A 14,034-nucleotide genomic window follows, 5' to 3' on the forward strand; every position below is an offset into this window, starting at 1 on the left:
GAGATTACAACTTTATTCTTGCATATTACACCTTAAACAACATATCCTGATTCCTATTTCTCAAGCTCGTTATTTGAATTAAGGATAACATTAAGGATAACATGTTACACCTATTTCTCAAGCTCGTTCACATCAAAACACCTTAATCTGGGGTAACATGGTTTTTCAAATTAATAGAAAAAATAAAAGATAAAGGGGCAATTTTTTTTATTGAAGGTGAAGAGTCATGAATTATTTTTGGTGGTGAAGAGACATGAAATTGGAGAAGAAAGAGACATGAAATTTAAATAAAAATAAAATAGAAAAATGCCTTCAATGAGGGACACATGACAATCTACAATTATTGCAAACTTGTCTGTTATTAAATATTAGTTTAAATGTAGAGGAGATTCAAACATGTGACCTATCATAATACAGAATGTTAATCTTTGTCACTATGTCAAAACCTATTATACTATACACTAAATATCAATCTTTGCCAGTATGCAAAACCTATAGTACTATACACTGAATATCAATCTTTGGCGATCTGCCAACCTATATAGCTATCGTACCCTAGCTATCGATCTTAATTTGCCAGTATGCTAAAACCTTATTGATAAATTAGTTGACTTATACTTTGTTTGGATAAGCAAAAACGGAAAGAAAGGAAGGGAAACAAACTCATTTGCTTGAAAATATTTAACCTATGTAACCTATTATACATGTTACAAGTTTATGTTGGTGTATACTTCAAATCCATATCATATTACACCCAATAATAGTAACAACAACGTTTTTATTGTGCTTAAATTTGTCACATTCTCATTTATTATTATAAGTACAACAACTTTCCTTCGGTCGAGTCAAAATGAGTTTGGTAGGATTTTGACCCATTACTTTTCGGGTAGTTCGGGTTGGGATAATATTGGGTTACGGGTCACAAAATCTTATTCAAGACCCAATATTTTTGGGTACATTTCGAGCCGGATTACGGGCCGGATTGATTTTTGACAGGTCTAACCAGGCCCGGTGGTGGCCCTGTGCATTCTGGTCAATAGCACAGGGCCACCAAAAAAAACAGGGCCCATTTTCGCAGCCCAACTTACATACTTAAAAAAAAAAAAACTTTAATTAAATGAATGTTCTGGCCTGCTAATCAGTTCAGCAATATATTCAACTTCCCAGCCACGCTTTCGTTTCTCAAGATTCAACGCTCCATTCACCGCTACATTAATTGCTTCATTCAATCAACATCTCCCTTAAAAGTTACTCCTTTCCAATATTATTTCAAATTCCAATAATTCTAATCAACAATTTTCATTAAAAACTATTAAATTTCAATGGAATAACCGAAAAATTTATCTGAATTTTCATCAGATATTCAATACAATAGAAGAACTAAAGAATTTGTTATCAATGGAACCAAATTTTTTGCAAATTAACATCTACTTTCATATCAAAGGGCTATTTTTTTATCCTCTACCGAGTATCAGAACCGAGTATTTGTTTAGTATTAGAAAGGAGTGAGATTTATGGATTTGTTGAAGATGAAGAACAAAAATCGCATAGGCAAAGGTATTTTCATGCTTATCAATTATCAATTTATGAAATTAAAATTATTTTTCTTTTTAATTTCGTTTTTTTCATGGTTTAATTTCCTATTAATTACAATTTTACAATTTTTATAGTTGTAAATTACTATTTTTTTTCTTAATTTTGTGCTTGTCAAACAATTCAAACCCAGCTTTTTTTTTTTGTTTTTTTTTTGTGAAAGATAGGGGATGAGCCCCTTCAAGTAAAAGGGATACAAGACAGAAGCAGCAAGCTAATTAAACGTTCAAGGTAAAATAGGAAAATAAAAAGCAGGAAATAAACTACACTACTTCTACAGCAAGCTAATTATCAGTGTTACGTTTGGGTTTGATAATTTCAAAAAGTGTCATGTCAATTTTGGTTTGTTAATAAAAAAGTGCGATATATGGGTTTGATAATTTCATTACGGAGTATTTCGTAAACACTGATAATTTCATTACTGAGTATTTCGTAAACACTGATAATACTACGGAGTATCTGATTCAAATTTGGGTTTAATATTTAAAAAGTGCGATAATCAAATTTGGGTTTAATATTTAAAAAGTGCGATAATCAAATTTGGGTTTAATGTTAGGGGCCCATTTTTTAGATTCAGACAAAATAGAACAGGGCCTCCAAAATGTTTAAAACGGCCCTGGGTCTAACCCCAAGCTATAGTTTATTATAGCAAAGAATTTTGAAGCAAATGAGATATTTGCGGTGAATTTAGTAAGTGTTCATGATGAAAACGAAGAAGGTATCACCATTTTTATACCACTTAAGTGTCTTACGCTACCTCTGTTTCTAAAAAATCTACAGAGTCGTCTTATGCTAGCCAACACAAATTGATACTCTGTAGTTATTATCTTAATTTAATTATTAAGTAAAAGTTAAAAAACAATGATATATGAAAAATATATATTGAGACAATCAACAGTGTAAAAAGACCAGATACTTTGTAAATAAAGTAAGTAGCAAATGGCAATTTGACGAGTTGATTTAATTTGAAGGCATAATTTCGCATTGATAAGGTCAATTGAACAAAGCTAAGCATATATGGCTTTTTAAGGTGGAACGAGCATATATACTGTACTATAATAACTACATCCATGCATCTCTTAAAAGAAAGCTACCACATGACATTTTGGCTATTGTTGCAAGAATATAATTTTCACCAGTATTCATTGGCATTATTACTATTATACCTATAGTCACCTAATTAAATAAAAAAAAACGCAGAATAACAAAAGCTTAGATCCTTTTCCAATGTCAAACGTGATAATGACCTTAGCTTTGTCGTATCATTGTGAATGGCAATTAGATTAATTGGTCGGTTTATGTTAGAGGTAAAACCTCAATTTTGTGTTTCAGTATGGTTAAAAAAAAGAAAAAAAAGAAATGAGTGGTAAATCTAGGATATGCTGATCATCTTGTTTCAGATTGTTTTAATCATCATCATACAAATAGAAAAGTTTTTATCATGTATTTTTTTTTGCTTGCATATTGTCATACTAGTCTTATATACACGTGATGCGTGTAAATATAAGAAACATCTTTGTGTTATTACATTTAAATCTGAAATAACATGTAAATAATATAATATAAATGCGATTCGTGCGAATATAAGAAATAGATAAGTTAGATAGAGCCGAACGCATATAAACAGATTGATTAAAATGGTAAAAATTTATTCACTACAAGAAATTGTACTATTAACGACGGGAAATCCCGTCGGGATGGGCCAATAATCGTTGATTAACGACCGCATTTCTTGTCGCGAACCCGTCATAAAATGGGGCCGTCTTTAATAGAAAATCCCGTTGTAAAAGACATTTGCAACGGTTATTCCCGTCTTTGTTTGGTTGTTAGCCCGTCACAAAAGGCTTTTATGACGGGATTTTTGACCCGTCGTAATTAGGTTGTCGTCAAAGATACAAATTCTTGTAGTGATTTAAGGGGATAGATTGAATAAATTGTTTATTTGGACTTTTCCTATTGTGTAGTTGTCATTATATTCTCTATTCTATGAGTGTGGAGGATATTTTAGTAATCCAAGGGGACACCATGCAAAAGTGGATTTCTTAAAATAACCACAACTCTTCACTTATACTCCCTCTGTCTCTTTTTGTTATTTACGTTTGTCATTTTACACGCGTTTTAACGATTAATTAATGTGCTTTTAGATTCCTCTATTTTTTTATTTAAATAAGGCAAATTACGTTTATTTATAATGTTTTCACTTTTATCAAAATTCTGATATTGGGAAAATAAGAAAAATTTAATGTTCTAATAGAAAAGTGTAAGAGATATATTAAATGACCTAATGAATTTAATTGGTTAAAATAATTATTGGACACAAATTTTGATAGAATATTAAAGCATTTATGTGATAATATAAAAGGAAATGCAAAAAACATTTTCGGACGCCCAAAAAGGAAAACGTTTAGAACAAAAAGAGACGAAGGGAGTATAATATAATAGAGATACATATATATAAAGACAAATCTAAATAGAAAAGTCATTTTTTGATATTACGACACGACACAGTCCGATATGACAAATCACGTTAAATTGGGTGAAATTAGGCTTAGCCATGCACGCAAGACCTTAAGCCCGACACAAGGGCACATGGGCTTGGCTGTGATCCGGCCATATTTTCTGGGCCGCACTAGTGGATTGGGCGTAGACCACATTATTCAGGTCCAAAGCATGCAGGCTCAACACGAAGCACATACTGACCCAACATCTTTTTACACCGATTCAAATATTTGTTTATTTTATTCACTCATAGCACTTTCTATTATCTAGCCATATCCATTTATGGCCTATGAAAAATATTCTCAAATTGGCAAATTGCTTGGATTTTGCTAACACATACAATAGGGATATGATCCGAATCAGGTGCGTACCTAGCTAGCTAGTGCTACTTGACTACTTTCTCTCTATAAAAGGGTAGATTTAATCGATACAAGTAGACAAGCTCAAACAAACAAATAAACACCAAATCAAGTTAAACCCAAATAGCAAAAAAATGCAATGCTATCCTTCCCCTCCTACTCAAGGATGTGCTGCTCAGTACCCTAATTGCCCTCCTCCATTTATGCCGCCGAGCCACGGGTATGGAGGTGGTTTCTATTCCGGTGGTGACGTGAATCACTCCGGGATGCAAACGAACGGAGACCTCAAAGTCGGAAACAACAAGGTGAAATCCGGGGGTGTTGATATTGATACCATTGGTGGTAACCATGCCAATCAAGACGGACAACAAAACAGCCAGGATGTTACCATAGGCAACATTGGCTGTTGATTTTTAATTATACTATTATTATTATCAAAGCCACGGCCTAATACTAGATTAAGTACGTTAAATTACGTACTTCTTTTAAATAAAACGTATGTACCGTGTTGGGTTTTGTAGGCGTAAACAATCTGCTTAAATATTACTATGTAATAGTTCTTGTGTAATCGTGTTAATTATATGTACGTGGATATGTTACAATTAGTTCGACTAATTGTACCCATTACCTTTTACGTATTTTACATGAGTAATATATGTGAACATTGTTCTAGTTATATGGTTTTTAACTGTTTGGATTTAAACGCTTCCCCTTCTATTGCGCATTTGCACGCATATGCGCAGGCCGAATTGAAATGAGGAAACATAAAATCAATTGATGAAATAATGTATTGGATTTGATGGAATCATACACAAATCCAATTTCCATACAACAACATATTAGTGGTGGAATTAACTTACTACGTACATCCATTTCTTTTTGTTCGTTACGCTTTTCCATCTGGATATTTCTTAAAGTTCTTTCCACGTATTTTGCACCATTTTTGGTTTAGAATTGTTATTTTTTTTTAATATTTACGCAACAGTTTTCCCTGCCTAATTTTTTTTACCTAGCTATTTCAAATAATAAGTTCAAATAAATTAAAAATAGAATAAGATAAAGTTAATAAGTGTTAGATAATGCCTTGAATCGGTCAAGCCCCTTACTGCAACCCCCCTTACGGTATCTGTTATTTTGGACACGGGTTATCTGTTTTGGGACTATTTTCTGGGCTTTTCCGCTCTGTCTAGAGAGTACTATATAAACTCTTTAGGTGATAACCTAGCCGTATTCTGTAATCTGTATTCCTCAAGATCAATAAAACTTTCCTCCCCTCTGCCTGTGGACGTAGCTAACACATTGTTAGTGAACCACGTTAAATCTCTGCGTTCTTTAATTACGTTATTTAATCTTTCTTTGCATCCGTTATAACAATAAGTTTAAATAAGATACGACCTCCGTTTCAAAATTATCTTTACACTTTACATTGCGCTTTATTCTATTTATGGACATGAAAAATTTACTATTTTACCTCTATGATCCCACAACATTTACAATTTTTCACCCTCTCTTACTTTATTCATTTGTTTCTTACACCCTCCCACTTTTGTCTTTTTTACACATCTATCTTACATATTTTATTATATCCACCAACCTTTATACACGCTTTTTCTATTTTGTCTTAATATTTGTACAAATAGTAACAATAAAATATCATTTTGAAATTGAGGTAACATGAGTTAATAAGTTCAGATAAATTTATACTCCGTATGAGTTAATAAGTTCAAAAGTGACAATTTTTACTGTTAATCATATTGCCTAGCACTAATTGCTAGATCATGGGCACAACCAATTTCACTTCTACTGCATTTTCTTATACAACACTAACCAGAGAATTAGCTAGGACTACTATATACTTCCTCCGTTCCACAATAGATGCATCGTTTCTCATTTGCGCACTATTCAGCAATCAACTTTGACAATCATTTTTTCACTGTTGTGTAAGAAAAAATATAGTCAATGAGATCTTGTTAAATTCGTATTAATGCAAGGATTCCAAATATCAACTTTTTATAATTTTTACTTATACGCATTTAGAGATATTAATGTTCAAAGAAGCGTATTGGCATACGTGCAAATAGAAATGATGCATCCTTTGTGGAACGACGGAAGTATATCATTGCATATGCCAGCAATTTTAAAGGGGCAAGCTGGGAAAATCTCTCAAAGCATCCACGAGACTGTGCAGTCCGTTTTCACCACTATGCTAGTAACTCCCAAATGCTTAGCCATTTGAGGCCTTTTTAGCAAATAGCCTTTGCCTCTGCTTGAAGGGAACTTAAAGCTTCAACTTTCTCATTGCCTTCTCGCTTTGTACCTGAAGAAAAACAAAGAATCTAACTTATTTCACCAAATTCATAATTCCAAATTAGGTTCCCACAAGTTTCACAAAAGGGGTTTTCCTTTTCTCCCAAGTTTCCTCTCTCGGTGCACGTTAGCTTAACGTGAGCCGTCGCCATGGCAAGAAAAACTGGGTCGAAAGCTCAAGGAAACAGGCATGGAAATGGTAATGGAAGACCACGAGGACCATCTTCAGACTCTCAAGCACTGAAAACTCGTTCGATGGACGAAGTTCTGGGCGTAGAGGCGTTGGATTTTGGGATTGAGAATGAAGTTTTCACTCCAAAATCTGGGTTGCGACATCTCCAGGTTCGATCAGAAGTTCGTCATTCATTCAATGAATTCATGGAAGTCATCCATGGTTCAGCGAAACAGATGAATGCAGGTACTACTCGATCTCAGCTGGATATTGGTATGGTTTCAATACCCATTTTACAACAATTTGATGATGCTGCTAAATCTGAGCATAGTGATAATCATAGTGAATCAACTACTGATCATAATGATGCGATTCCACCCATAGTGAATTCAGTTCATATTGAAATAGATGATATACACGATGAGATTGATTTCTGGAATTCTGCTGTTGTTTGTTATGTAGTGGGTGCAAACCCTCCTGTTCATGTGATGGAGGGATATTTTAGGAGAATATGGAGGAATTTTAAAGTGGATAAAGTGGTGATGGTGAAGAAAGGGGTATTTCTGGTGCGATTTATGACAATGGAGGCAAGAGATAAAGTGTTAACTGGTCATTACTTTTTTTATAAGAAACCCCTAATTGTTAGACCTTGGTCTGTGGATATGGACATAGAAAAGGAAGAAGTACAGGTTATCCCTATTTGGATTCAATTGAGATTGAACTTCAAATATTGGGGTGAAAAAGCTCTGTTTAAAATAGTGGGGCAGATTGGCAATCCAGTTAAGAGAGATTCAGCCACTATTAATAGGGACAAACTACACTATGCTAGAGTTATGGTGGAAGTGCCAATGAATCAGAAACTACCTGAGTCTGTTTCTTTTGTGAATGAGCATGGCATGATAACTCAGGTGGAATTGAGATATGAATGGAGGCCAACACTCTGTGAGAAATGTCAGTTGATAGGGCATACTAAATCAGAATGTAGACAGAACAAAGATAAGAAAGTGTGGGTGCAGAAACAGGTCCAACCTGTGCATCTAGAAAGATCTCAAGAGGTGGAAGTGGATCAAGAGGGGTTTCAGAGGGCACTTAGACCAATAAGAGTTAGATTTTCTTCTGTGGAACCCACTCAGACTGCAAATCCTTTCCAGTTACTTAATGATGAGCAACAGGAGCAAGCTTCTCCACAATTGCAAGACAGTTCTGGTGATCACAGATGTGTCAGTGATCAAATGGGGAGTTTAATTGGAAGAGGGAACTCTTCTTCTCCTCATGGATAGGATATTAAGTTGGAATGTTAGGGGGCTCAATTCATCCCAGAAGCAGAGTGAAGTGTGTAGATTCATTCAGCAGCATGGAATTGGATTGGTTGGTCTCCTAGAGCATAAGGTAAAGTTGCCAAATCTGGGTAAGCTTTATCAGAAGATTTTCTCTGGTTGGTGTTTCACTAGCAACTCTAGCTTCCATTCCGGAGGTAGAATAATTGTGGCTTGGAATCCTGGTAGTTTCACTGTTAGCATTTTGTCTGTTACATGTCAGCATATTCACTGCCATGTCACTCCTATAAGTGGTATGACAGCTTTCTTTTGCACTTTTGTGTATGCTTTCAATGATAGTAAGCAGAGAGAGTCCTTATGGAGTGATTTGAGAGTGTTGAATACTCAGGATCCTTGGATTCTTTGTGGAGATTTTAACTGTGTGATGAACATAGAGGAGAGAATTGGTTCTGCTGTTAGACAATCTGAAATTGCAGATATTAATGCTTGTATGCACTGCTGTGGCATGGAAGATATCAAAAGTAGTGGTCATTTCTTTACTTGGAACAACAAGCAGGAAGGAGCAAATAGGGTCTTTTCTAAACTGGATAGGGTTCTTGCTAACCCTAAATGGTTTGATTCTTATTCTGCTGCTGAGGTGTGTTTTCTGAGTGAAGGTGCTTTTGACCACTCACCTGGGTTGCTCACTGTTTATCCTAAGAATAATGGGGGGAAGAAACCTTTTAAGTACTTCACTATGTGGAAAAGTGCTCCAAAGTTTAGTGAGATTGTTAAGACTCAATGGGATAGACCCATTTCTGGAAGTAAGATGTTTGTAGTGGTTTCTAAGTTGAAGAGAGTGAAGGTGGCTTTGAAAGAGCTTAATAAGACTGGTTTTTCTGATGTACATGTTGCAGACTTGAAGGCCTATCATGACTTATTAGCTGCTCAAGAAACTATGCATCTTCATCCTGCTGATCATTCACTTGCTAATGAAAAGCTAGATGCTATTAAGACATACAAAGATAAACATCAGGTTTATTTGGATTTTTTGAGGCAAAAAGCTAAAGTAGAGTGGATCAAGAGTGGGGATGAGAACACTGCAGTGTTTCACCAGAGTATTAAAAGAAGAAATTTGCAGAATCAAGTGTATAGTATTCATGATAAGAATGGAGTTTGGAGAGATAATCCTACTGAGGTTACTAGTGCCTTCTTGGAGTATTATGAATGTTTATTGGGTGGTAATCGTACTCAAAAAGCTGAAGTTCTTTCTCATATAGTTCAAACAGGTCCACTGATTACTGATGCTCACAGAGCTATTCTAAATGCTCCTTACACTAGAGAAGAGGTGAAGAATGCTTTATGGTCTATTCCAGGTGTGAAAGCACCAGGGCCAGATGGATTTGGATCCTTCTTTTATAGAGATGCTTGGCACATAGTGGGGGATGATGTGATTGCTGCTGTGTTAGATGTTCTGCAGAGTGGCAAATTGTTGAAGGAGCTGAATCATACTGTTATTACCCTTATTCCCAAAACTAAATGCCCAAAGAATGTGAGTGAATATAGACCTATATCTTGCTGTAATACCTTATATAAATGTGTTACCAAGGTATTGTGTGGGAGAATGAGACAAATCTTGCCTGATCTTATCCAGGAGAATCAGGGTGGTTTTGTTCATGGGAGGTACATTGTTCATAATATCATGGTGATCCAGGATTTGGTTAAGCAGTATGGTAGGAAATCAGTTAAGCCTAGCTGTTTAATGAAAATAGATTTACAGAAGGCTTATGATACAGTGGATTGGGGGTTTCTGAAATCTATGCTTGAGCAGTTGGGTTTCCCTAATTCCTTTGTGCAGATTGTTATGGAGTGTGTTACTACTCCCATGTTTTCTTTGATGGTTAATGGCTCAATGCAAGGATTTTTCAAATCCAAAAGAGGGTTGAGACAAGGTGATCCCATGTCACCCTTGTTATTTGTCATCTGCATGGAATATTTATCAAGAATTCTTCAGAAAATGAGTGCTCTCCCTCAATTTCAGTTTCACCCAAGGTGCAGAGATATTAAGCTCACTCACTTGTGTTTTGCTGATGATCTGATCCTGTGTAGCAAAGGTGACTTCCCTTCCATTTATCTTCTGTTGCAAGCTTTCAAATTGTTCTCCATAACATCTGGTTTGTCTGCTAATATTCAAAAGTCCTCTGTTTATTGTCATGGTATGACTGAATCTGATGTAAATAGAGTGATTGCTGCTTCTGGTTTTACTAGAAGTGCATTACCTTTTAGGTATTTGGGAGTTCCAATTTGTTCAAAGAATACAGCAGCTCAGTGTGAGATGTTGGTGGATAAAATGACTGCTAGAATCAAAGTTTGGAGTTCTAGGAACCTCTCTTATACAGCTAGGATGCAATTGATTAATGCTGTTTTGCTTAGTATCCATATGTATTGGTCCCAGATTTATATTTTGCCCAAGAGTGTTCTAAAAGAGATTACCAAAATTTGTAGATCCTTCTTATGGAGTGGACAGGCTTATAGCTCTAAGCCAAGTTACATAGCTTGGGAGCAGACTTGCTGTGATAAGAATCAAGGTGGTCTTGGTTTTAGGAATGTGGAGGTGTGGAATGTGGCTAATCTGGGGAAGTATGTTTGGGCTGTAGCCAATAAGCAAGATAACATCTGGATAAAATGGATCAATTCAGTTTATGTTAAGGATGGGGATTGGTGGGATTTTGTCCCTACTAGTTCTTCTAGTTGGTACTGGAAGAAAATCTGTGATACTAAAGAACAAATCAAGCAAGTGTTTACTGCTACTGAATTCTGCAATATGCCTAAATATTCTGTGAAATTGGTGTATAATAAGCTCATTGATGCCAAGCCCATGGTTCACTGGGACAAGATGGTCTGGAATAGGCTTACTGTGCCAAAACATAGGTTCATCTCTTGGTTGGCAATTCAGCACAGATTGCAAACAACAGCAAAAATGGCAAGAATTGGAGTTAGCTCAACTTCAGATTGCCTTCTCTGTGGTCAAGCCCCTGAAGATCATGAACACTTGTTCTTCAAGTGTCCTTACAGTAGCAGATGTCTCACTGATTTGAAGAATTGGTTGGGGATTCAAAGCTCCTTTACTACCTTACAGAGAGGAGTTAGACAACTGTCTAACAGCAGCAGTTCCAAATTTAGGAAAAGTGTTATGTATGCTAGCATGGTTGCTTTGACCTATCTGATCTGGAGGAGTAGAAATAGTAGCTTCTGGGATAAAGCTTTCCCTACTGTTTTGAATGTAATGACTGTTTTAAAGCAGACAGTTAAGAGTAGAGTGATGGCTGTAATGCCAAAGAATGTAAGTAGGAAGGATAGTTTGTGGTTTCAGAATCTCTGAAACTTAGTTGTGTTGTGCTTGCTCTTGTGAGGAATGGTCCAACCTAGTTGGTTTGTTCCCCTTGAGTTAGCCTAGGTTGTATTCTGTTTTGTGGAATTAATATTATCCTTACTTGCTTAGCAAAAAAAAAAAAAAACAAAGAATCTAACCTAAAGTTGCTACGCTAGCTCCTTTGCTCTTCGTTCTTTTCCAAGCGCCATCCACCAATAAAACATCCATCGAGCTTTCTTCATGGTCGGCTAGCCAACATTGATGTCTGATATACCTTTGATGTTGTGCTTCACATTGGTTATTTCTTTTCTACTTAAATTTCCTTCTCGCGTCATCCGCTTCACAGACCTCCTTGTTCATGTATTCACTAACACTAGAGGAAAAAACCTCAAGTGCGGGGTCATTTTAAGGGGTTTTGTGCGGGCTTTTACATGTGCAGCACATGGACTGCCCGCACTTGATGTTTCTCAAGTGCTGCCAAATTGGAAAATGAGCCCGCACTTGACATATTTTGTGCTGCCAGTTTTAAAATATGAGCCCGCACTTGACATATTTGGTGCTGCCAATATTGAAAATGAGCCCGCACTTGACATATTTGGTGCTGCCAAATTTAAACATGAGCCCGCACTTGACATAAAAATGGGCAACACAAGCATAAAAATGAGCCGCACTTGATATATAAATGAGCCGCACTTTGCCTATAAATGAGCCGCACTTGATAGATTTATTGTATAACCGATTTCCCTGCTACATATTACAATTGGACCACGCCACTGATTAACCTCCATACGTCATATAAATAGTATCCAATTATATAGATAATTAAATTAAACGATTTTTTCATGAAATGCCCCTGAGGTTTCACGAAATTCACCAAATACCCCTGCGTGTTTCAAAATACATAGTATACCCCTATTTAAACTTAAAGTGCACCAAATGCCCCTAGACTTAACGGCCGTTAGTGCTCCGTTAACGTTAGTTTACCTTTATACCCTTACTCACCCAATATTCTACATTTAACCTTTTTTTTTAAAAAAAAAAAAATTCCTCTTTCTTATTCTTCTTCTCTCTCCTCTCCTCTCTGTTGTTCGACCCATCTTTCTCTCTTCTTCTTCTTCTTCTCTCTCCTCTCTTCTTCTGCCATTTTTGCTCTCTTCACAAAAACAAATATTTCTACCCCATTGATTAGCCTAACCCAACACAAATTCATATCCGCATCCCAATCCGGATTTAACCTTATACCCTCTTCTGTGGGTTCCCCCTTCTTGTTTCTCCAATATCAGTTCAAGCGACGACTTATCCGACATGCTATCACCTCCGGTCAGCCCGTGTCGGTCGCCAATGAGAGCGGATCTCACCGCGGCGTGTCAGACGTTCGCGACGATGGCGGAACCGGTTAAAAGTATTGCATTCTCCAACCCATTTCTCATCATCCCACGAAGTACCACTTGACAAGCACCGAAAAGGGATTGTGGGAGTTTAATTTTGTTCGATTTTTCTGCAAATTAGGGACTGCTTTTCCATAATATTTGTGGATGACTTTTCTAGATTTTGGTGCAGTTTTGTGGTTGGTATAATGGATAATTTGTTTGGGTTTGCAATTTTCAATTTTTTACCCAATTTGATTTTTTTGGGGTTTGCAATTTTAAAGATGGATAATGCGGTGAATCGGAGGAAGGCGATGAACGCGAGTTTCTCCAATCTACATTCCCGTATGTTCTTTTCTGGGTTCTTCCTTCTTGTATCTCCAATCTCAGTCCAATTTGTGGGCGATTATTTTCCAATTGTTGATGGTTCCAATTGTTTTTATTCATTTTCCATTTCAATTTGTATATAATTTCTACCATTAATAGTGTAATTTGGGGGTGTTTTGTATTGTTGGCTTGAATCAAATTGACATGGTGTTTTCTTATAATTGCATGTCTGATAAATCTTTTGATCTTTGTTGTTAAATATAGATCTCGTGTTCTTTTGTTGATATTGTAGTCGGGTTTTAATCTATTATGATTATAGCAATGAAATCGATGAAAGATTTGTTGCAAAGCGTAAAATATGGATTAGTCGTTAGTTGGACTGAATATGCTTCATTATGATGGAGTAGTTACCTAATACAGAGTATTTCGTATATGGCATCATCAATGTAGTGATTTAGAAATTTAACTACCAAGCTTGGATCCTTTTTGTATACACCTAAAAACAACCTTGATTTATGCATCAAAAGCACCAACACAACAACACTAAAACACACATTTGCAAGGACAATCATCCCGTTGAAAACTGACAAAGCAAATAGGAGTACTGGAGAAGATGGATCAGGAAAAGAGAAAGAAGGGATGGAGAGAAAAGAAAAAAGGCAGTTTGGGTATTTGGTGCAAAGAACTTTACAAATAGGTGTATATTATGCAAAAAGTTTATATATAGGTGCAATTAGTGAATTATAAACATGACTTAACGGAGGACTAACGGAAAGTCATA

The 14,034-nt window shown here is 36.0% G+C and overlaps 1 long non-coding RNA gene across 1 annotated transcript; it reads left to right on the forward strand.

The window, feature by feature from the left end:
- Positions 1–1,210: 1,210 nt before the first annotated feature.
- LOC130459771 (uncharacterized) lies at positions 1,211–5,127 on the forward strand. The gene is made up of 2 exons (XR_008919373.1): positions 1,211–1,557; positions 1,757–5,127. It is a non-coding gene; the product is annotated as an uncharacterized lncRNA (long non-coding RNA).
- The last annotated feature ends 8,907 nt before the right edge of the window (positions 5,128–14,034 follow it).

The sequence above is a fragment of the Spinacia oleracea genome, chromosome 4 (assembly GCF_020520425.1).
Source record: "Spinacia oleracea cultivar Varoflay chromosome 4, BTI_SOV_V1, whole genome shotgun sequence".
Classification (NCBI taxonomy): Eukaryota; Viridiplantae; Streptophyta; class Magnoliopsida; order Caryophyllales; family Amaranthaceae; genus Spinacia; species Spinacia oleracea.